Source organism: Herpailurus yagouaroundi, unplaced genomic scaffold, assembly GCF_014898765.1.
Source record: "Herpailurus yagouaroundi ecotype Mexico unplaced genomic scaffold, PumYag 28, whole genome shotgun sequence".
In the NCBI taxonomy this organism is placed as follows: domain Eukaryota; kingdom Metazoa; phylum Chordata; class Mammalia; order Carnivora; family Felidae; genus Herpailurus; species Herpailurus yagouaroundi.
Genome location: NW_024412376.1, coordinates 59,605,361 through 59,630,411, shown reverse-complemented (window position 1 = coordinate 59,630,411; position 25,051 = coordinate 59,605,361). Strand labels below are relative to the sequence as shown.

Sequence of the window (25,051 nt, the reverse complement as noted above, 5' to 3'; positions counted from 1 at the left end):
GAACTGGACAGCAACGTGCAGAAGGATGCAACTAGACCACTTTCTTACACCATTCACAAAAAGAAACTCAAAATGGATAAAGGACCTGAATATGAGACAAGAAACCATCAAAACCCTTGAGGAGAAAGCAGGAAAAAACCTCTCTGACCTCAGCTGCAGCAATTTCTTATTTGACACATCCCCAAAGGCAAGGGAATTAAAAGCAAAAATGAACTGTTGGGACCTCTTCAAAATGAAAAGCTTCTGCACAGCAAAGGAAATAATCAACAAAACTAAAAGGCAACCAATGGAATGGGAAAAGATATTTGCAAATGACATATCAGACAAAGGGCTAGTATCCAAAATCTATAAAGAGCTCACCAAACTCCACACCCGAAAAACAAATAATCCAGTGAAGAAATGGGCAGAAAACATGAATAGACACCTCTCTAAAGAAGATATCCAGATGGCCAACAGGCGCATGAAAAGATGCTCAATGTCGCTCCTCATCAGGGAAATACAAGTCAAAACCACATTCAGATATCACCTCACGCCAGTCAGAGTGGCTACAATGTACAAATCAGGAGACTATAGATGCTGGAGAGGATGTGGAGAAACAGGTCCCACTGTTGGTGGGAATGCACACTGGTGTAGCCGCTCTGGAAAACAGTGTGGAGGTTCCTCAGAAAATTAAAAATAGACCTACCCTATGACCCAGCAATAGCACTGCTAGGAATTTATCCAAGGGATACAGGAGCACTGATGCATAGCGGCACTTGTACCCCGATGTTTTTAGCAGCACTCTCAACAATAGCCAAATTATGGAAAGGGCCTAAATGTCCATCAACTGATGAATGGATAAAGAAATTGTGGTTTATATACACAATGGAATACTACGTGGCAATGAGAAAGAATGAAATATGGCCCTTTGTAGCAACGTGGATGGAACTGGACAGTGTTATGCTAAGTGAAATAAGTCATACAGAGAAAGACAAATACCATATGTTTTCACTCTTATGTGGATCCTGAGAATCTTAACAGAAGTCCATGGGGGAGGGGAAGAAAAAAAAGAGGTTAGAGAGGGAGAGAGTTAAACCATAAGAGACTTAAAAACTGAGAATAAACTGAGGGTTGATGGGGGGTGGGAGGGATGGGAGGTTGGGAGATGGGTAGTGAGGAGGGCACCTTTTGGGATGAGCACTGGGTGTTGTATGGAAACCAATTTGACAATAAATTTCATATTAAAAATAAATAAAGAAAAAGAAAAAGAAAAAAAAGAGATCAAAGATTAAACTGGGACTGAGGCACAGAGAATTGAAATAAACAAAACTGTGAAGTAGATACTTTAAAAGGAAATGTATAAACTTTAGTAGAGTATATAAAGATACCAAGAAGAGAGATAAATCAAGATGAAATTCTTTCAAGTTTTAGCAACCAGGAAAATGATGGTACCAGGTAGGAGATAAACAGTTTAGGTGAAGAGAGTAATGAAATTAATTTTAGACTGACTATAGAAGATTATACAAGTGTAAGCAGAAATCAGATACAAATAACTGAAGCTCCAATGAAAAGTCAACCCTAGAGAGATTTACATATTTAGTCACAATTAGCACAGTTGAGCCAGAAAAAAAAAAAAAAAAAAAAGATCAATTCTTTTTTCAAAAAAAAAATCTATACTGAGAAAAATCACAGTAGGCCAGGGGACTAGATCTTTATAAATAAGCACAGGAATAAAAGGAGAGAGAAAAGTTTAAAAAAAAAAAAAAAGAAAGAAAAAAAAGAAGAAAATTTCAAGAAACAAAGGGAATGTGGAATAGCTTATACTCACAAAAGGTGACAGAAACGTGTTTAGGGGATGAGAGTGGAGTTCCAATATTATAAACATCTGCAGAATTTTATTATTATTTTTTTAGTGTTTAATTTGAGAGAGAAGATGCATGCTCGAGAGTGGGGTAGGGACAGACAGTGAGGGGACAGAGAATCCCAAGCAGGCTCCACACTGTTAGCACAGAGCCCAACGTGGGGCTTGATCTCACAAACTGTGAGATCATGACCTGAGCCAAAATCAAGTCAGATGCTTAACTGACTGAGCCACCCAGGCACCCTTAAACTTCTACAGACATTTAAAGAAAAAACAAGAACTGAAAAAATGACATCTTCATGATACTCAAGAGGGACACAGTCACATTAACAGTAGAAATATTTATTTATTTTTTTTTAATTTTTTTTTTTAATGTTTATTTCTAGACAGAGAAAGACAGAGCATGAGTGGGGGAAGGGCAGAGAGAGAGAGAGGGAGACACAGAATCCGAAGCAGGCTCCAGGCTCCAAGCAGCACAGAGCCCGACGCCGGGCTCGAACGCACAAACCGTGAGATCATGACCTGAGCCGAAGTCAGTCACTCAACCGACTGAGCCACCCAGGCGCCCCTAGAAATATTTATTAATCAAACAGGAATCAGTCAGGCTGGAAGAAATTTACCTAAAGGGCTCTAAAATGCTCTACCATTCTCTGACAACCAAGTGTAGAAGAGTAACAATTTCTAACCAGATACAAAGAACTTCATACATGCAGACCTTTCCTAGATTAGGAAAAGGGGTTGCAGTGAAATGCCATATAAGGTATACTTAAAATGAGAGTGCTTTAACATTCACATTTCCACTAAACAAATCGACCCTTAAAACATCACCATTGAGTATAACAAAAATTCTGACCCTAATCTTAGCTTGCGTTTCCACAAAAAAAAAAAGTTTTTAAAAATGTTTTCAAAGACATGAAAGTAAAGTTACAAAAAAAATAGAACTATAGATAGTCTCCAAATTCTAAGATCAAAATAACAGGGTATCCAAAAAGTAGAATTCACATTTGTCCTTCAACCATTTGTAAATGTATTTCAAATAAATCTAGCTCCATAACTCTGTTCAGATCACTCTATGGTCTATTAAATCAAGCATAGAGAGTAATAGGAAGTAAAGTTATTTGGTAACTAGTAATCCACAATGTCACAGCTCATAGTTTTCTTCAACCATCTTCCCTTTACTATTATTGGCAAACCCTTATCCTAAATATATCTGGATTTTAAGAATCTAAAAAATGTATTCCCAAATCATTTTTTCAGGAATTTGGGGAATATTCTCTTTTAAAACTCATGCACAATAATTGAGTTAACTGGTGTCCCAATTTTTTATTTAAAGGCAGATACTTTTAGTGGTAAACTGTTAATGAATGTCACAAACTTTTGAAATTATAGAACTGTTTTCACCACTGGAATCTGTTGTATGTTGACATGGGAATAATGACAAAACTCAAAAAATTTTATAATCTTGCATGAAATTAATTCCAGTTAGACAAACTTCAGACAGCCTTAATGTGGCCAATACAAAGAAACAGAAAAATCATTTTCAGTTCCTACTCCTTGGTTTCCTGTCCTGGTTACTCCTACAAACACCACCATATTTCATAATATATGGTATAATATATACAAACATTAAAAATTCAAGAGAATTTAAACTTATTAGAAATAATGAAATTTAAGAAGATTGCTAGATACAAGACCAGAAAACAATAATTAATTTGATTCCTAACAGCAACAAACAATGTACACATTTAGTACCAAAATAGCTACTATGTCAAAATTGGTTTGGTCTGAAAGAAACAGAAAACAAAATTAAAGTGACTTAAACAAAGAAAGGTTTATTTTTTTTCACATGGCAAAAAATCTGGAGGTAAGCAGTCATGTGATTCAGATACTCTAAAATGTCAGTGAGTACCTGAGAGCTTTTTCCATCCATCTGACTGCCATGTTTTATACTTATGTTTCATCATTTCTTATTCACAGAATAGATGAAGGCTCTCTAAGCACCATGAATTCATATCTGGATCACAAACTGGAAGAAAAGGGAAAGGATATAACCAGTAATATATTTTTTTCCAGAAAAAAAAATCTTCCTAATAATCACTCCATTGGACTTAAGTGTCATTGGCCAGTACTAGGTCATATGGCCACCTCAAGCTGCAGGGGAAGTTAAGAATTGCTACTAGATTAGCCAATACACAAAGTCTGCAACAGACTCTTCTTAAAAGTTCATCAAAAATTTATAAGGTGGGGCGCCTGGGTGGCTCAGTCTGTTAAACATCCGACTTCGGCTCAGGTCATGATCTCACAGTTTGTGAATCTGAGCCCCGCGCTGGGCTCTGTGCTGACAGCTCAGAGCCTGGAGCCTGCTTCAGATTTTGTGCCTCCCTCTCTCTCTGCTCCTCCCCTGCTCGCTTGCTCGCTCTCGCTCTCTCTCTCCTCTCTTTCTCTCAAAATAAATAAACATTAAAAAAAATTTAAGGAATTTTCTGCTATACAGTGATTAACCCTGATAAATCATGAATTGGTAGAAAAGGGTAAGATGCAATCACCACATGAAGTTAGACTGCATTCATGACTAATAAGTCAAGGATGTAAGATCTTATTGGAAGCAATATGGCCACAGAGAGCAGGACCCAATGCAGCATACTGGAGTTGAGTTCACCTTCCCTAGGGGTGGGATGAGGAACAGCAGTAGTAGCTGTTAGCAGTATTATGTGCACAGATTCTGAGAAACTGAGTGCTTGCTTTACCATGGTTTTACTCCAAAAGAACTTACACTAATCACATTTCTTTACTCCTCCAATTGTTTCCTCTGACCCTCCTCCACAATGTTTCATTCTTGAATGTTTTCATTCTTAACATTAAATAGCTTCAGCAAGACCACATCCACATCTAGAGAAGAAAGCAGAGTCAGTACCAAGGGGTCCTTGATCTATATCTCTGCCTCTAGCTTTCTAGTAAAGTTCACTTATCTTCAGTCTACCCACTGACTCAGACCTTAAATGGGTTGTTTTGATATGAATTTAGGAGATTCATTTTAGACTTAAAGACACCTGCAGATTGAAAGTGATGGGGTAGAGAACCATTTATCACCCAAATAGATGTCCAAAGAAAGCCAGAATAGCAATACTTATATTGGACAACCTAGACTCCTTTGTTCTTGTATTATTTTTATCCTTCTTTGATATTAGGGTAATACTAGCCTTATACAATGATTTTGAAATGTGTTCCCTCTATTCCATTATTTGTTTTTTTTAATTTTTTTAATGTTTTATTTATTTTTGAGACAGGGAGAGACAGAACATGAACACGGGAGGGTCAGAGAGAGGAAGACAGAATCTGAAACAGGCTCCAGGCTCTGAGTTGTCAGCACAGAGCCCGACGCGGGGCTCGAACTCACAGACTGCAAGATCATGACCTGAGCCGAAGTCGGCCGCTCAACCCACTGAGACACCCAGGCGTCCTGTTCTATTCCATTATTTGTAAGATGTTGATAAAGATAGTCATTTTTTCAAATGTTTGCTAGAATTCACCAATGAAACCATGCAGTCATGGGCTTTTCTGTGCTGGAAGATTTTTGACTCCTAATTCAGCTTTCATTCTTCTTACTGTCGAAGATTTCCTATTTCTTGGATTCAAGATTCATGATTCAATCTTGGTAACTTGTGCATTTTAGGAATTATCTGGATTTTCCTAAGTTATCTGATTCATTAGTATATAATTGTTTATATTAATCTGTTATCACATTATGTATTTCTGTGATATCTATTGTATTGCTTTCTCTTCCATTTCTCATTTTGGTTTTTGAGTTTTCTTTTTTTTTCTTAGTTAAAGTAGCTAAAGCATTGCCCAATTTATTTTTTGGAAAATCTTGTCATTACTTTCAATATTATGTTAGTGTTTATTCTGGTCTCTATTGTATTTATTTCTGATTTTTCTTTGTATTTCCCTCCCCTACTAAATCTTAGGTAAGTTTCTTCTTTTTCTAGTTCCTTGTGGTATAATGCTAAGTTATTTATTTGAACTTTTCTTAATACAAGCATTTATAGCAAAAAATAATTTTAAAAAATTATCACATGACCTAGTAGTTCCACTACTGGGTATTTACACAATGAAAATGAAAACACTAATTCAAAAAGGTATATTCACCCCTATGTTTACTTAGGATTATTTACAATAGCCAAGATATGGAAGCAACCCAAGTGTTCATCAATGAATAAACGATAAAGAAGATGTAGTTTTATATACACAATGTAATATTACTCAGCCATAAAGAAGAATGAAATCTTACCTTTTGCAACAACATGGAGGGATCTAGAAGTTATAATGCTAAGTGCAGTAAGTCAGTCAGAGAAAGACAAATACCTATGATTTCATTCATATGTGGAATTTAAGAAACAAAACAAATGAACAAATAATAAAAGAGACAAACAAAAAAACCAGACTCTTAAATATAGAGAACAAAGTGGTCGTTATACCAGAGGGGAGATGGACAGGGGGATGGGTGAAATAGGTGAAGGGGATTAAGAGTACATTTACCTTGATAAGCACTGAGTAATGTATAGAAACGCTGAATCACTATATTGTACATCTGAAACTAATATAACACCTGAAACTAATATATTAGAATTAAAAAATAATTAAAAAAATCATTTTGCTCACATTATGTTTAGAACATTCTTTAAGCTTTAGGTGATATAGTTGACTAGTGAAGCTGGTAAGAAAGAAAAATAAGCTTGGTGTGGAAAAAAATACCTATGAAACAAAGTAAGTAAAGCAAAAGCAAAGACTAGTATAGAATCAGATCATACGTCTCCTGTAAGACCCAAGAAGAGCAAAGAGGCAACAAGCACAAAGAATAAGTCCCGGTGGTAGATGATTCCTGGCAAGGAGCAAAGGAACACATGAGATGGTTTTGTGTGACTGAATTGCTTGACAAATCCTGTAATATACTGACTTCCACAGTAATCAAACCCATGAATACCTAAGCAATAATTATATTCCATTCCTCCTATCTAATACAATAATGAAAAAAGAGGTATACGTATTGTAGGTGAGGGTGCAGAGAATGGACACTCTCACATACTGTGAGAGCATTCATTGGTGTAATCACTCTGGAATCAATTTTACTTTAAGGATCAAACTTTCAAATACTCATCTCATTTTCACCTAGAAATTCTATTTATATTAGTTTACCTTAAGGAAATAATAAGCCACAGATTCACTGCAAAATAATTTATAACAAGAAAAAACTGTATACAGCCTAAATCTTGAAATACCTATACAATACAATTCTCGAAACTACTAAAAATATGTACTAAAAAACTACTGAAGAATGAGGATATGTCTATGATATTTTTATTAAAAAGTCAGGTTATAAACAGCTGGTATGACCTCAATTTTGTAAAACACAAATACGTACATATACATTCATATTCAAACACTCAGACACACATTCATAAAGACAATAATATACACTTTTGCAAAAAGTCACCTATTTCTGGATCACAGGCACCTCAGTAGTTTTATTGGGCTTTTCTTCGAGTAGGACATACCAAAGTTCCCAAGAACATGCTAGAGAAGTTCTTTGTCACTAGTCCTTATTTTGCTGAGTAAAGTACTCTAGCTTCTTCTAAGCTTGCTAAGGGCAACAGAGAAACACCCCATGGGGGAGGTTACAGGGGTAGCTTGTGGAGAAAGAAAAGAGGATAAGAAAAATAGCAAGAGAGGGGTGTCTGGGTGGCTCAGTTGGTTAAGTGTCTAACTTCAGCTCAGGTCATGATCTCATGGTTAGTGGGTTCGAGCCCCACCTCAGGCTCTGTGCTGACAGTGCAGAACCTGGAGCCTGCCTCAGATTCTGTGTCTCCCTCTCTCTCCGCCCCTCCCCTGCTCGCAATCTGTCTCTCTGTCTCTCAAAAGTAAACATTAAAAACATATTTTTAAATAAATTTCTTTTAAAAAGATAGCAAGAGAAACAAGGCAGAGAGAAAAGAGATTTTTTTTTAAGAAGTTTTACATTGTGGTATGTGATTGAACGGTTCTGTCATCTCATGAGAATTTCAGTAAATGCTACAGCACTTGACAATACTTTTAGAGTTGGCTTTGTTGAGGAAAATGTTCCTTGTGGGATTTGCCGATTTGTTTTAATGGAAGTTTTTGGAGATGCAACAAAATACTGAGCCTGGCTTCTGGAGGAATATTTTTATTTCGTATAGAAAACCAGGCCAGGGTGGCTCAGTGGGTTAAGCATCTGACTACTGATTTCAGTGTGGGTCATGATCTCACAGTGCGTGAGATCAAACCCAACATCAGGCTCTGTGCTGAGAGAATCCTTGGGATTCTCTCTCTCCCTTTCTCTCTGCCTCTCTGCCTCTCTCTCTCTCTCTCTCTCTCAAAATGAATAAACTTTAAAAAAAAAAGAAGAAGACCAGGCCAGGCCGACATAGCAAGGCTAAGCTGTGGGCATCATCAATTCAAAAAGAAAAAGGAACAGATGGTGTATAAATATCACTAAGCAAAATACTCATCTTACTTTCCAAGCCATGGTGGATTGACCAGTGAAAGCTCACAGGAAAGGTGATAGAAAACAGACACACAAACAGGAAAGGCAGTTGTTGGCACTGGTGATGGCCAACAACATGTCAAGAACTAAGGTACTGAAAGACTCAGGTTCAAGGTAAAAAATCTAACTCACTTCAGCATAAGGTAAAAAGTTCCACACTAAAGAACTATAGTACTAATCAGCAGCCCATCTGGAGGGTAACAGAATAAATGGCAGAAGCCAAATATTTTTAGAGTGTAATTTTTAAAAGACAACCAAATCATTTGGACACCAAAGTGCAAATAATTGACATTTATTCAAACCTTAGCCAATTAATTATTTTTATAGCTGTTATTAAGATCCTCTGACTTATGTAAGTATTGTACCTAGGATGTAAACTAGCACTAAGCCTGAAACTGAACAGGGGATAAAGTAGTAGCAGATTTAGAAAAATGTGAGTTCTGAAAGCCAGGCGAACTATTACACTCCTCATTTATCATGAATTTCTAAAACCAAAAAACTTTACTCAAAGATAAAACTCTATTTCAAAAATATTGAAATACTTAAAACAAATAAATTTCCTATGATTGCAAGATTTTAGGGTGCTCCTGCAATTTATGCTAACCAGAAAGGCATTTACAGCAAAATAACAAGACTTTGCTTGTGCCCCATCCTCAGCAACAGAGGAGGACCTGAGGAGTTAAACTGAGCCTCATATAAGATTCCAGATACAGTTATGGAATGCATCACAAGAACTTTCTTTTGGACAAACAGAAAAAAAAATAATAATAAAGATTGGTTTAGCTATCAGCCTCAAATAGAACACTTCACCAATAATCTTACTCCTGTTTTATCTAAAAAGTACACCAAACAAAAACATGCAAGGAAGAAAAACACTACAGTGTCATGTTGACATGAATTCAAAATGTATTTATGACCTACATTGGGCAACGTCCAGTCTGAGCTCTGATTTCTTGGGAAACCCAGAACTGATAAAATGCATCTAAACCTACTAGGATGCCCTTCCAATTCTATGCCATGTAGATTATGCACCAAAAGAGCAGCTCACAGGTCTTAGATTTCCCATATTTGAGTAACAGTATGGCTTTATGTGATACTATAATAAAATATAAAACTCTATATTCTGTGGCTAACCTCAACAACACAAGAAACAACAGGTGCTGGCAAGGATGTGGAGAAATGGAAACCCTCTTGCACTATTGTTGGTAGGAATGTAAACTGGTACAGACACTCTGGAAAACAGTATGGAAGCTCCTCAAAAAGTTAAAAATAGAACTACCCTATGATCCAGCAATTGCACTAGTAGGTATTTACCCAAAAAATACAAAACTACTAATTCAAAGGGATACATGCACCCCAATGTTTAGAGAGAGCAGCATTTTCTATATTAGCCAAATTATGGAAACAGCTCAAGTGTCCATCAAGTGATGAATGGATAAAGAAGAGGTGATTTATATATACAATGGAATATTACTCAACCATAAGAAGAATGAAATCTTGCCATTTGCAACAAAATGGGTGGAGCTAGAGAGTATTATACAAAGCAAAATAAGTCAAAGACAAATCCCACATGATTTCACTCATATATGGAATTTAAGAAACAAAACAAATTAGAAAAGAAGAGAAAAGAGAGAAAGAGAGACAGGCAAACCAAGAAACAGATTTCTTAACTATAGAGAACAAACTGATGGTTACCAGAGGGAGGTTGGGGCGGCGGGGGGGGAGGTAGGGGGTGGTGATGCATGAAATACATGGTGAGAATTAAGGAGTGGACTTATTGTGATGAACATCAGGTGATGTATGGAAGTGTTGAATCACTATATTGTATGCCTGAAACTGATATTATACTGTATGTTAACTTAAAAATAAAAATAAAATAAAAGCAACACATATTTCAAAAAAAAAGCCCTATATTCTGCAATGGGATATTGGCTCTATAAGAAGATGCACTACATGCAAATGCAAACAGTGCAAGATTATAAGTTAAACCCTCTGAATTCATAGAGATTTTAACCTGGTAATTTAAAAAACTGATTAACACTGGCACTAGCCAAAAAGGTCACCATGTTGCTGTGCAGGTGCATTTTGATGCAATTCACTCAATGAATACAGTAGTCCTCACCTCTTATCTGTAGGGTATACATTCCAAGACCCCCAGTGGATTCCTGAACCTGTGGATAATACCAAACCCCATATGTACTGTTTTTTTCCTATACATACATACCTATTATAAAGCTTAATTTATAAATTAGTTATAGTAAGACATTAACAACTACAATAATGAAACTGAATAATTATAAGAATATACTAAAAAGTTAGGTGAATATGGTCTCTTTCTCTCTCAAAACATTTTATTGTACTATACCCACTCTTCTTGTGATGATAAAATAACTACACGATAAGATGAAATAAGGTGAATGATGTAAGCCTTGTGACAAAGTGTTAGGCTACCACTGACCTTCTGATTATACATCAGAAGAAGGATCATCTGTTTTCAAACCATGAATGGATTCAGGTAACTGAAACAGTGGAAAGTAAAACCAGGGAAAGGGATTACTGTACGACCTCCATATTACCCAAAAAGAGAGCTTTAGCAAGCCTATCCTGCAACTCACCCATTCAGAAACAAAATCCTCACTAACAGAAAAACACATCCTTCTGCCCAGAAAACTCAGCAGCACACACCTTAAGTATTTCAGTTCTGGCTCAGACTCCAGAAGAGCAATATGACTTATTTGGTCTGAGCTGGACACTGATAGAAGATGTGTGAAACTAGAATCAACCCAACAGAACAATGAGAGTAGCTATCATTTAGTGAATGCTTACCAAATGCCAGGTACTATACTAATCACTTTCCAAGCTTTAGTCATTTATTTTTCACATAATACTTTGAGCTGTGTATTACTATTCTCATTTTACAGACTAGGAAGCTGAAACACATAGACTGGGGGCTACATATCCAACATCATATAGGTAATAAAAAATGAAACTAGGATTTTAACAAGGTCTCTCTAATCACAAAGACTTCTTTCTATTACAACACTGTCTGGAATGATAGAGTAGCTCCTAGTTTCCAGAGGTTCCAAGAGACTAATTACTTTCAATCCCTTCAAGTTAATCCCAACCCTCAAAACCAATGTGCTATATAGCATTATGGCCACCCTGGAACTAAATCCCCTGTGAAATCTCCAGACTTTGTCACCAAACATGTTTCACATGCATGGGATAATTTTTATAGCTAACTGACATCTTTTGTAATCACAAGAGAAACTGAATAGGAGAAAAAAAAAGGTGTTGCAGTGAGGAGAGTAGGTGGGGAAGGGAACTAAGAAAAATAACGAGAGGGGAAGGATACAAAGGGAAAGGGAGAACCAGAAGCTGAGACAGACACCAGATTATTATTTGAAAGCTGTTACTTTGTTAAATGAAACCTGGGACTCCAGGGCCTTTGAAAAGTAAGTGTGAAGAAATGAGAGACTTTTGCCAATAGACTCAGTAAAAATAAGCAGCTATAACAGTGTAGCCCATTGTTTTGAACCTTCTTTCAGCCTACTTACTAAATTTAAACATGACAGCCAGTTTCTTAAATTCTTTCCACTGCTTTTTTATTTCTGTTCTTTTAATGCAGGTTGAAATCAGAACTTTCTCTATTCCTTTTCTCCATCTTTAAATTAAGTCCTAACAACAAATTTTCTTAGACTCTAGCATCACCAATACTGAAAATGCTTACACATGTCCAGCTATGTTTCTAAAGGTCATTGGGCTACTTTTTTTTGGGTGATCTCTTTATAACTTTATTTTGCCTTATCATTACTACCTTTACTTTAAGCAAGCTATATTTAGGTAGTTCATCTAGTAGTACGTATGTTTTCTCCAGTAAGATTAAACAACTATGCCATTAACTTCAAAACCAAGACTTCAACATCATATTAATTTGATGTAGTTTCACTTTTGACTTCCAAATCACTTTAATAAACTGTTTCCCTATTCTACTTGGACCAAGTGGTTAGTCATGTCAATACTACTCTATCTGGCATGCTAGATTTCCTCACCATCCATCCTCTGCCATAACCACTGGGGCACATCATACAGCACTAAAGTTGTATTTACCATTCACTAAGTGCCAGGCACTGGAAAGGTGCCATTCCACAATCATGGACAAGCTCCATAATATCTTTTCTCATGTACCCAGGCTAAAGAGTATTCTCTGTAAGAGCTATGACACTGGGTCAATATTTTCCACCATACATTCATACTGCCCTATCTGAGCTAGACTCTTAATTTTTTTCAGAAATTCTTCCCTTCAATCATACATATCAGTATCTTTCCAACCCCTACCATGTGCCAAGCCTAATTCTATGTACTAGAAATACAAGAATAAATAAATTAGACAAAATCCCTGTCATCATGAAGCTTATGATTTATGAGAAAGATGAAAAGTATATAATATCAAGTAATGATAAGTGTTATGAAGAAGCAGGGATCCATCTAAATTTAGTTCTCTAATATATTCCCTTGAGTGGCCCTTTTCACTTTGTTCACGCTATATAGTCACTAAACCTCTGTAGATTATCTATCCTTCAATTTTACAGATAAGGAAGATGCTAAACTCTGGGCTCCTCTACAGCACAAATAATCTGTACCTTCACCCAATGTCTCAGGGAGAATGCAAGTAAAAGTAAACTCAACCTAAGCTGATTTATATAATAAAGAAAATTTATTGGCTGAAATTCTAGAATTAGGCTATAGGCACATGGCAAATTTTTTAGTTCTTCTGATTTTCTCTTTTCTCCCCTTTTCCATGTTTAAGCTTCATTTTCAAGCTGGCTTCCCTCATTTGAAAGACAGCTTCCAACAGCATGCCTCCTCACTCACATCCTGAGAGCAAGAGTGGGTCACTTTTACAGCATCACAAAAAATCCTAGAACCCCTGAACTCTGGCTAAGCCACCACTGAATCAATCATAGGAAATGCCTTGGGAAGACTGGATTTGAATGTAAACTTATCAGTGGAGCAAAGGAGGTGAGATAACACTGACTGGCTTAGACCAATCAGGATAAACTAAAAGCTGGGGTCAATTCCACTAACTTTCATGCCTGGCACATGGTAGAAGGATAATAAGAAAACAACCACAATGTTCTTTGATTTACTCTTTGCTCCACAGTATGTTTCTGAAGAAGCAATACAGTTCCTTAAGACAATTTGAGTTTTATTTATAATTTTAACGTTTATTTTTATTTTTGAGACAGAGACAGAGCATGAACGGGGGAGGGTCAGAGAGAGAGGGAGACACAGAATCTGAAACAGGCTCCAGGCTCTGAGCTGTCAGCACAGAGCCCAACGCGGGGCTCGAACTCACGGACCACAAGATCATGACCTGGGCCGAAGTTAGACGCCTAACCGACTGAGCCACCCAGGCGCCCCGAAACAAGTTGAATTTTAGAATGACCATTGTTCTTGAAAAAAATTTATACAAAATGATTTTGAAATTCTGAAATTAAGACATATATAAGAGCAATTCAAATAAATGTTTAAATTGCTGCTACATTGCATTGTGCTTACCTAACTGTATAACCATGTTACTTTCATAGTGCCTACTTTGCTTAATTGATGAGTATCATAGAGTTTTATCAGGTGTATTTATTTTGTATATGTCACATATCTTAATATACCTGTATTCTGTGACTGTTGCAGTAACCATAACTCAAGAAATGCAAAGTAAGGGTTCAGACCACTTAGGGATGAAGATATAGGTCATCCTAGTAGGAAAATAACCCAGACCAGCTAAGGTTTGGGAAAAAGAGAAGGAAAATATAAACTGGATAAAGAAGGAGAGAAACTATTAATATTAGTTATGCCCTTGAGACTAGATTCAGTAGTAAGGGCTATAGATTGTCTCACCAATCATCTTGACTCAAGATTTTTAGATGACGGCAACTGGCCATTGCCTTGAAGACGACCCTACAGTAATTGGGATTGTACCTCTCCTTATGAGGATAAATTTAGAGTATCTTGTTCTTCCCAAAATGGAGGCCCAATATTATAATGTGGGAGCTAAATATCATGGAAGAGTACATGTGGATCTGTATCTGATCCAATTTACATAAAACTTCAGATATGTCCAATTTCAGAATTTGAGTTGCTTATTCAGTTATGTTTCTTGTACTTCCAGTAAGCTCTATTACCAAAAATAGGCAAGGTATATGGAATTTTTAATTAGTTGCTCTGTTTAATAGACATTTACCATCACATGACATAATAATAATCAAGGAGTTAGAACATAATAGCTACTTAACTAGATTTAACTCCAATACTATGATGTGTACAATTCAATCATTATTATCACTATTATGAAGACAACTGGGAATATTTTACTGACTCTGATCATACCTATGAACATCATCTATCAAGGTCTTGGCAAAGCACAGGAATAACAGTTAAGAGACTAAATGCTTGATGTCAGAAATTTTCATAAATAAGCTTTCCTTTTTTATTTCAGGAACACAGTGAGAGACTGTATGCATATACTGCCTCAAAATTGATTGCTATTCTACAGCTCCTTAAACTCACATGGTAGTTCTTCATGTTCTCCTGTTAAATTTTACCCTGTATTGAGAAAGTAAATAATTATGACTTTCTAGGATTCATTCATCATGTTTTTCATTTCACTTAACCTAATTTTTAAAATTAGTTGCTAAAATTACTTTTTATCTTCAATCTACTTGAAACATTGCATTATTCTCTATCTACAACTTTTCTTCCTGTCGTCAAGAGAGTAGCCCTTTTATATTATCTGTAATAAATTAAAATCTTTCTGCCTGTCAGCTTCTGTACACCATGATCATCAGAATCTGATAATTATTTTAGAAAAGAGTCACTGGAAATATTCTCCCAACACATTCAGTCTCTTTGACCTTCTTCCTATGGCTATTCCCCAGCAAGAAGTCCAAGGTCCATCACCAGTCCATAATCTTCTCTGTATTCCAATCAAGCACAATGCTCATTGCAGAGTAAAGTGAACCCAGACTCCTGGGCAAGACAAATTGGCAGGCAGAAGTAGAATCTAGAGCTGACATCAAGACAGTGACATTGATAAATTCCTCACAGGTAGCTATAAATGTCCACCCCTTAAATTAATACAAATATCACAGTAAGGACTTGCTCTTTGGGAAGGGTGAGCCCAGGCAAAATTTTAGAATAGAGTTTTGTTTTTGTTTTTTTTTTCTGGAGAACCCAAACCTCCCCTGTAGAGTCCTTCCAGAAAGGCCACAACACCTCATGTAAAGCAATCAACGCATAGGAAAGAATCTCTTGATTCTTATTTAAAACTTATGACTAAATGTATTGCTATTAGCTTTCTTACATGAATTTTCTTTTCAAATATAACCCAGATGTATAAAACTAAAAGCTTAGCTCCTATTAGAGGTATTATGAGTATCTAGAAGTAAGTTAGGAAGGAATAGTGGTTATATGTTCCTTTTCCCTGCACAATACTGATTTTGCCATGTGATATTACCCTTACCCTTAAATGAAGGTATGGTAAAACTAACACAATCACTTGTCTCCCCTAGATTTGCAATGTGTTCAACAGAGTGTCTCAAAGGTAACAATTTTTGGCTTCCTAAAGAAGCATCCTAAAAGGGATGTGCTTTCCTTCTTGTCCTAGATCATGGATTCTCTCTGGTTCCTGTACTTTAGTGTCTTTTAATTCTAAATCCACATCTGTCCAATAAATTTCATTTTTTTTACTGTTTTCCAGAGACTTTATTGCAACTAAAAAAGTTAAACTTAAAAGAAGGAAAAAAAATTGGATGCAGAATAGCCCTTACAACTTGGCTAAAATCTCTATATGTGGATTACTGTCTGTGCCATCTATGCAGCAGGCTGCCTGTACTTCAAATTTTGAAAAAACAATAAGCATGCATCTTATACTTCATTTCCAGATAAAATTCTCTCTTACACATAGCATGAATTCTCTTTGGTGTTAATTTATTTCCAGCCTCTGACCTTAGCAAGATAGACACTGAGCTACATGAAAATAATTAGAATTTCTTTTTTCATTTTAATTGCATTGAGAATTAGTTTGTTAGGAAAATCACTGACTCTTCATGGTTCTATCCCAAATGTCCAATAGCAATATTAATAAAAACAAAAAGAGAGAAATAGTGACCAGAAGAGGTAAAATAGAAATCAAACCTGTCATTAAAAACTGGCTGAAAAAATTCTGTTTTAAGCAAAAGAACATTTAAGAATGCATGGTGTTTATCTTAAAATGTTAAAAACTATCATGTAGAAAGCTAAAAGGTAAATTAGAATAGAAGGTAAATAAATAAAGAATAAATTAGAATAGAAGGTATATAAAGAATAAATTAGAATAGAAGGTAAATAAATAAAGAATAAATTATTCTAATAAATTAGAATGGAAGGTAAATAGAACAAAAGGTAAATTCAATAGGGTGCCATATTTAGTTCAATGTAAGAAATGCCTTTCAATGAGTTTCCCAAAAAGTAAAATAGCCACAGGGTTAGAAAGTTTTCCACCTCTGGAAATTTTAAGAAGAGGTATAAATGACATTTGTGGTGTGGAAAACTAGAAAATTCAATTATCAGATTCTGTATTTCTTTGTACCTCAAACTAAAAAATTTCAGTTACTCTGCTTCATGTTCACAGAATAGTGCTAATATCTATCCAATTAAAATGTTTCATACGGAGGTAATCATATATAAAAAGAAACAAATTCCTGAAAGTTCCCCCCAAATGTTGTACAGTTTGCCTTTTGATTTCTAGAACTGTACTCCTTGGATTTATGCCTTGTAAATTAAATAAAATTAATTTTCACATATTATTTACAAAGTCACCATTTTCAAACAGGAAAAAGTCATCTAGGAGAGAACAGTAGCAGATGTACTTGCTCATACTCTGGGTTGGCAAATCCAAGACGGCCTCATCTCAGAGTAACAGCAACTGTTTACTGGTTACAGTTTTCACATTAATCTGGACCAAATTTTTCCACCATCATTTCCATCATGTAAGCTTTTAGTTCAGCATTTATAGTATTTAAGAAGGGTGGTAGGCACATGTTTTATGCAGGTTTTCTAAGAAGGAGCTTCCAGATCAGTCACTGGTGAAATAATAAATATAGTCTCTGCATTCCAGGGGCAGGACAGGCATAGTAACAAATTGTTTTATAACTGCTTAACTCGTTAACAGTGTTATGATATTTTTCTATCCATACCACAAAAGGTTCTGATGATGTGACCTATGTATAGAATCAATGCTAGCTCTACAGAACACATTACTGTAGCAAAGGAGGCATGGACTGGCACCTGCAATCAGATATACTTACAGACATGTGAGTCCTAAATTCACCATTTTGTTTCCTGCCTTTCCTACCAATTTTAACATTTTCAAAACTGAAAATATCCCTCACAATCAACTAACCATTAAGAAAGAAACTTTAGCATTATACCTACATATATACCAAATATGTCCCTTATCATACGCATGGATGGTCAAATTTTACAAAGATGTAAATTCAAATAAACTCATTACAAATATGCAAAAAAATTTGCCTCCATGTTGTCTGTTTGAAGGGCCATATCCACAACTGACTTAGGGAATTTAACTCATTAACCTAAACAATTAGAAATTAATTGACTTGGGGAGTTGGAGGGTAGCCTGAAAGCATGAATACTATGCATCCTACCTTACATCAAGGATATTCAGATTCAATATTCAATATTCCAGCATGGGACCAAGCAGCCGTTTAATAATTATTTACAACAATTACTTAGAAACCAGGGGGCGCCTGGGTGGCGCAGTCGGTTGGGCGTCCGACTTCAGCCAGGTCACGATCTCGCGGTCCGTGAGTTCGAGCCCCGCGTCAGGCTCTGGGCTGATGGCTCAGAGCCTGGAGCCTGTTTCCAATTCTTTTTCTCCCCCTCTCCCCGCCCCCCCCCCCTTCTTTTCTTTTTTTCTCTTTTTCCCAAAAAAAAAAAAACTTTTAAAAAAAAAAAAAAAAAAAGAAACCAATACACACACGTCATTCCTTTCCTTTGTCTTTATGCAGTATTTTAATTTTTTTTTATTTTTTTAATGTTTGTTTATTTTTGAGAGAGAGACAGAGACAGAGTGTGAGCAGGCGAGGGGCAAAGAGAGGGAGACACAGATCAGAGCAGGCTCGAGGCTCTGAGCTATCTGCACAGAGCCTGACGTGGGGCTCAAACTCACAAGCTATGAGATCATGACCTGAGTCAAAGTCAGACGCTTAATTAACCAACTGAGCCACCAAGGTGCCCCTATGTAGTATTTTTATACATTACTTGGTCACTTAATGTATAAAATATGTTTACTAAGAAATCCTTCACTAATTTATCTTTAAGTTTTTTAAATATGTCTGCTGTTATGTTGCCCATATACCTTAAAACAATTGTTTTCAAAGACCTTGACAAAGAAAAGAATGAAAAGGTTGGAAAGCCATTTAACCTACTAAATGTTTCTCTACCTTTCAAGATAGATAAATTCTGGGTAGACGAGGCCTACTGAGCCACCTAGGTGTCTTCTAAAACAGAAACCACCCTCAGTGATTTCACCATCTTCCCTAAAAGGGAATTCCCACTGTTACTTTGGAGTATCTACTGAAAGCTTGGTAGAAAAGAGACTTGACTTAAAGTTAATGAAAAGTCATGGAAAAATAAAAAGTGAAAGAGTGAAAGTGTTCCATAAAGATTAGTGTGTGGGATATGCACATGGATACCTGTGCACTCACACACACACAAATTCACTTCCAAGCCTACACTGGAATTAACAAACGTGCTTAATGGAAACAAAGAATTAACATACTAAATCTCAAATATAAATATTTGCTTTATAAAACACAAATGTGTGGTTAGCTAGCTCAAGACTGCAAGGTAGACATGACCAGACTGATGACTAGACACAGGATAGTGTTAACTAAAGGAGACCTAGAGTTTTCCCCAATTAAATTACATATCAAATAACCCCTAGAAATTTTCTGTATTATTTGACTTTTTCTACAATGAAACTAAGTATCAGAATAAAAACAAGGTTTTCAAGAAACCCGTGGCAGTCTTAAAACATTCCTTCAAATTACTTGATAGCCTCCCATCCAGAGATGGGGTCAATGTTCCCCCTCCCCTCAAATCTGGATTCTCACTGATGGACCAACAGAATAAAATCAGAAGCAATCCCAGCACCAGTTTCCACACCCAGGTTTAAAAAAAAAAAAATGGCAGCTTTCACTTCCTGACTCTGGGGATACTCTCTCTTGGAACTAAGCCCCCACTCTATGAGGAAGTCCAAGTACCCAACAGAAAGGCCAACATGAAAAGGAATCCAGATGCCTGGTCTTAGGACCCAGCTGAGCTCCCCTCCAACTTAGTCAAAGATGTTAGTTATCTTGGAAGAGATCCTCCAGCGCCCCATCAAGCTACCCCAGCTAACTTTGTAGAACAAATATAAGCCTTCCCAGTGACTCCCACAATAATTGGTAACAATTAATTGGTAACAAGAATCAAAATCAAAATGGGCACTGGCAACATACATCTTACTTTGAAATGTTCTTCTTTAGGCATCTATTGCTCTTATACTTAGAATACTGATTTCCCAACTTTGTCTAATGGATCTCTTTTATGGATCTTACATAGACAGAGTGCACTATAGGACGTACTTTTCAAAAGACCTAAATAAGTTAATTATAATTGTTGAGAATTATATAGTACTCTTTTAGATGATTAAAAACATTAGAAAATCAATCACAAAAATGAATATAGGAATCATCATACCTGGTGGGGGCAGGGAGGGGTATGAAAGTTAGGAAGCAGAGTATTTAATGATGTATCTATATCAAAATCATCAAGAATTCTTCTCCCCCTATTCCAGAAGAATGTTTTGAATTAGAAGGGGTGCTATAGATCACTTAGTCCATTCCATGACATTTAACTGTATATACAATAAATGAACAGCAGAAATAAGTCTCAAACATAGGCGTCATGACTTTTCCCTATGTGTGTTTTCACAAAACACAAATGCCCTTGAAAATCAAACTAAATAAAAATTAATATGGATGTAAAATCTATAAAAATTTATTTAGTTACAAAAGCATTCTCAAGAATTTATACTTTTACTACAGCTAACTTCTCTTTGCTGAGCACTATAAATGATGGGAATAGAAAGTACATAGTCTCTGCTGCACAGAAGTTCATACTGGAAAGTATACATATCTTAAAACAATTAGGGAACTAAGATGGGCAGAGGCCGGGGTTGGGGGTGGAGGGTGGTCTAAAGTAAGGGAAGACTCAGAATAGCATTAGATTTGTCAAGAAAGTCCTCAACAACATATGGAATACATTAAGGAGACCATGTCCCTTAGCTAAGGGACCACAGTAGGAAACAGGCAAAGTCAATAAAGGATATATATTTGCTGGGACTATTAGAAAGAATATTTTTACATCCCTTGTTTGTTGAAACAAATATAAATATAAATAAACTGAAGCAATTTAGATTTTGCAAGCTTCTTCTACTACAATCTCTTTAGTTCATGAAAACATCACCCCTTGATAAATCTAAGCTTATGAGCAAGCTATTCCCTCTGCATGAAATAATGTTTCTCTTTTTTGCCCTGACAAACTCCTAGTCATCCTTCAATATCCACCTCAAAGCTATTTTCTTGGTAAAGGATTCCTCAACTCCAGGTCCTACCCACCTATCTAGAGGCTCTTTTTTTATATATTTTATTATACTTTATTATTATACCACTCTATGCTGTATTTCTTTTGCTTAATGCTGTCTTCATACCCTCTGGTATATGAATTCTTTAGAATCATGTACTCTCTCTTACTCCCATCACAATGCCTGGCATAGTTCAGACACATCATAAAATTTATGATTAAAGATCATGTCTTATTTTCTTCTATGCTCAGAGCTAATAGTCAAAGTTTATGTAACATGTAACAAAATTCATCTAATAAAACTACCTTCAAAACATTCAGGATACTTAAATAACTGTCTCCTTCCTCAAGGGAAATGTACTACTCATTATGAGCCTGGCAGTTGCTAAATATTCCATGAATCAAGCAATAAAATTATTATATCATTATTTCTTCATAGGCATAAAATGCCCTGAACCCAACACTAGAAAATATATAAACTGTAGTTAATCAAAGTATGGAAATTAGCATCTTAGAATAATTTCTAAGTATACTTAGTCATATTCAATTACTTTTCATCCTATCTTGCCATGAAGAGTTAAGTTATAGTTATTATTGTCAGTACCATGCCCCATCTTTACAACCCACTTCCGTTTCAATGCCAAATGTAAGGAAGATGACTCAATATTTCCATGGGCTCACAAGACTCACAGAGCTTCAGACATACTGAATCATAGGGGACTTATTCAAAAATCATGGTCAGTGCTAAATCAAAAAACAAAAGTAAAGAACCTCTTTAAATGATGCTTTTAAACAGCACAAAGGGAAAAGTCATGAAACTAACCATATATAATGTCTGAGGTAGAATTTCATCTCATGGTGGGCTTCTGAAAACTGACATAAATTTTTATATAGCTCTAAAAAAGTTTTATTTGGTCAGCTTTTGTCTTATGTTAAACTGTAGATTTTATCGTGAAAGAATGAACGAATGAATGAAAGATAGAAGAAAAGGAAATAAAAGAGAATCCAAACCCCACATTCCTTAAGAGAAAAAAAATCCAACTACACCACATTTCTTTGGGTAGATATCTATTAAACTATCATTCCCTTGAATCTGTATTTTCATTTATTTTTCATAAAATGTATGAGATAAAAATAATAGTTCTCTCATAAACTAAACAATAGAAAAATGGCAAAGAATTCATTATTCCCTCCATAATTACATGAATCATTATTTTTCATATACTTAAATAGATACTGATTCAATATTTATTTATGTCTTATCCTTCAGGAATGATCAAACAGTTATTATTCAATGGGGTAAGTGCCACAACATTAGTAAGCACTCAGGGCAAATGCACAAAGAAAGAGAGCAATTAATTGCCTGGGAAAGTTGGGTAAAGCATTAGAAGAAATGATATTTCATCTTGAAGTATTCAGAACAGTTTAGACAGCAAGAATAGCATATACAAAAAAAAAAAAACTGGAGGCACAATAGAGAAACATTTATTACAAAAAAAAAAAATAATCATTGCTTAAAATAACCAGAGGCTATAGATTAGGCAGGGAAGTGGCAGGAAATGGGCTGGAAAGGTAAGAAGAGTCTGACTGCTTAGCGTTTTGTACACTGCAAAGCAATTTGAACTGTACCTTTTGGGCAATAAGAACCATAAAGGTTTGGAGTGTATGGAAGAAGAGATAATAAGATTTCTGTTAAGAAAAATAACTGGACTCAGCATGAAGAATAGGCTGTAAGGAGTAAAACTAGAACCAGGAAAAATTAGGTAGGCCAATGCAAAGTGAAGATAAAAATGATCAAGTCATAACTATGACAGAAGATGGACAGGTAGGTAGCAGATATTAGAATCCCAAGGCAAAACCTACAGGGGTGAGACAGAGAGGAGCCTACAACTCTAGGATTTCCAACTAAGGAATATATACATAGTGGTGATATTAATTAAAACAGGGAATTCAAGAGCTAGAGCAGGTTTTCTGGAGACAAGATAATAAGTTCAATTTTATTTGTGATAAGCTTGATTTCAACCCTTGACATCCAGGAAATATGGACCTGGAGCTCAGTCTGGACTGAAATTACAGATGTGGAAGGCAACACAGAAACAGGAAGTGAAATGAAATTGTGTTCATAGTGAGAAAGGAGCTAAGGTAAACTGAGAATCAAAGACTACAGAACCAGGAGAAAAAAATGATCAGTGTACAAGAGTGGTGCAGGGGGCAAGACACAACAACACTTTTAACCAAGAAGTGTCTGGAAGTGTTTGCTCAAGGTAATATAAAAATCTGAGTATTAAGAGAACTTATAGGGTAGACTTATGAGAAATTTATACAGAGGAGGAGCTGAGAAACCTCCTGGATTGGAATACCCTCATCCTTAAGAAAGAGACTAGAGGTACAAAAGTCTGGTTAAGAATAATGGATTAGGGGTGCCTGGGTGGCTCAGTCAGTTAAGGTTAAGCATCTGACTCTTGATTTCAACTTAGGTCATGATCTCACAGTGGTGGGATTGAGCCCCACGTTGGGCTCTATACTGAGCATGGAGCCTGCTTGGGATTTTCTCTCTCCCTGTCTCTCTGTCCCTCCCCTGTTTGCACTCTCTCTCTTAAAATAAATAAATAAACATTTTTTAAGCTATTTAAAAAAAGAATAATGGATTGGTAATTTTCAACAAAGATGCCAAGGCATTTCAATGTCTTTTTAATAAATGGTACTAGAACAATTAGACATATATATATGCAAAAGAATAAAGTTGAACGAACTCCTTCCTTATACCATACACACAAATTAACTCAAAATGTACCATAGACCTAAACATAAGATCTAAAACTATTAAACTCTTAAAAGAAAATATATAGGTAAATCTTTGTGACCCTGGGTTAGGCAAAGCCTTCTTGCATATGACACCAAAAGCACTCTGGTTTTAAAGAAAAATTACATAAGTTGGACACTATAAAAAATTTTTAAACTTTTGTGCTTTAAAAGATACCATCAAGAAAATGAAAAGGCAACCCACAGACAGGAGAAAATATCTGCAAACCATATATCTGATAAAATATTTGCATTTAGAATAAGGAACTCTTAAAACTTAATAACAGACAAAAAACCCAATTAAGAATTAAAGAAAGGTTCTAAATAGATATGTCTCCAAAACAGATATAAAAGTAGCCAAATGAAAAAGATGCTCAACATCATTATCCATTGGTGAAATTCAAATCAAAACCACAGTGAGATATTACCTATCTACTTTTAAAAAGATAATAATAACTATTAAAAGAAAATGATAATAACAAGTGTCGATGAGAATGTGGAATGAGTGAAACCTTCATACATTGCTACTGGGAATGTAAAATCATGCAGCCACTTTGGAAAACCATCTAGAAGTTCCTCAAAATGTTAAACACAGACCTACCACATGATCCAGCAATTCCATCCCTAGGTATATTTCCAAGAGAATTTAAAATATATGTCCCCACAAAAAAATTGCACACAAATGTTTATAGCAACATTATTCATAACCAAAAAGTGAAAACAACCAAAATGTTCATCAACTCATGGATGAATAAATGAAATGTGGTATATCCATACAAGGAATATTATTTAGCAATAAAAAGGGGTGAAGTACTAATCCATCCTACAACACAGACAAATCTTGGAAGCATTATTCTAAATGAAAAACACCAGTACAATAGGAAACATATTGTTATTACTCCATTTATATGAAATGTCCAAAACAGGCTAATTACAGAGACAAAAAGTAAATTAGTGGTTGTGTAGGGCTGGGAATTGAGGATAAATGGGAAGTAATGGCTAATAGGTACAGGGTTTCATTTTGGCATGCTGAAATGATATAAAATTGATTGTGGTAATAGTTGTATAACTCTGAAAATACTAAAAACTACTGAATGGTACTTTTTTTTTTTTATATATGAAATTTATTGTCAAATTGGTTTCCATACAACACCCAGTGC

The 25,051-nt window shown here is 35.6% G+C and overlaps 1 long non-coding RNA gene across 2 annotated transcripts in view; it reads right to left on the bottom strand.

The window, feature by feature from the left end:
• LOC121029917 (uncharacterized) overlaps positions 1–25,051 on the bottom strand; it is a 187,183-nt gene that overhangs the window by 91,486 nt on the left and 70,646 nt on the right. The window contains exon 3 of one of the 2 annotated variants that reach the window (XR_005789974.1): positions 4,620–4,729. The exons of the other annotated variant lie outside the window; for it this stretch is intronic. This is a non-coding gene — a long non-coding RNA (uncharacterized LOC121029917). Of the gene's footprint in view, positions 1–4,619; positions 4,730–25,051 lie in introns of those variants that run through there. 2 annotated transcript variants of the gene reach the window in all.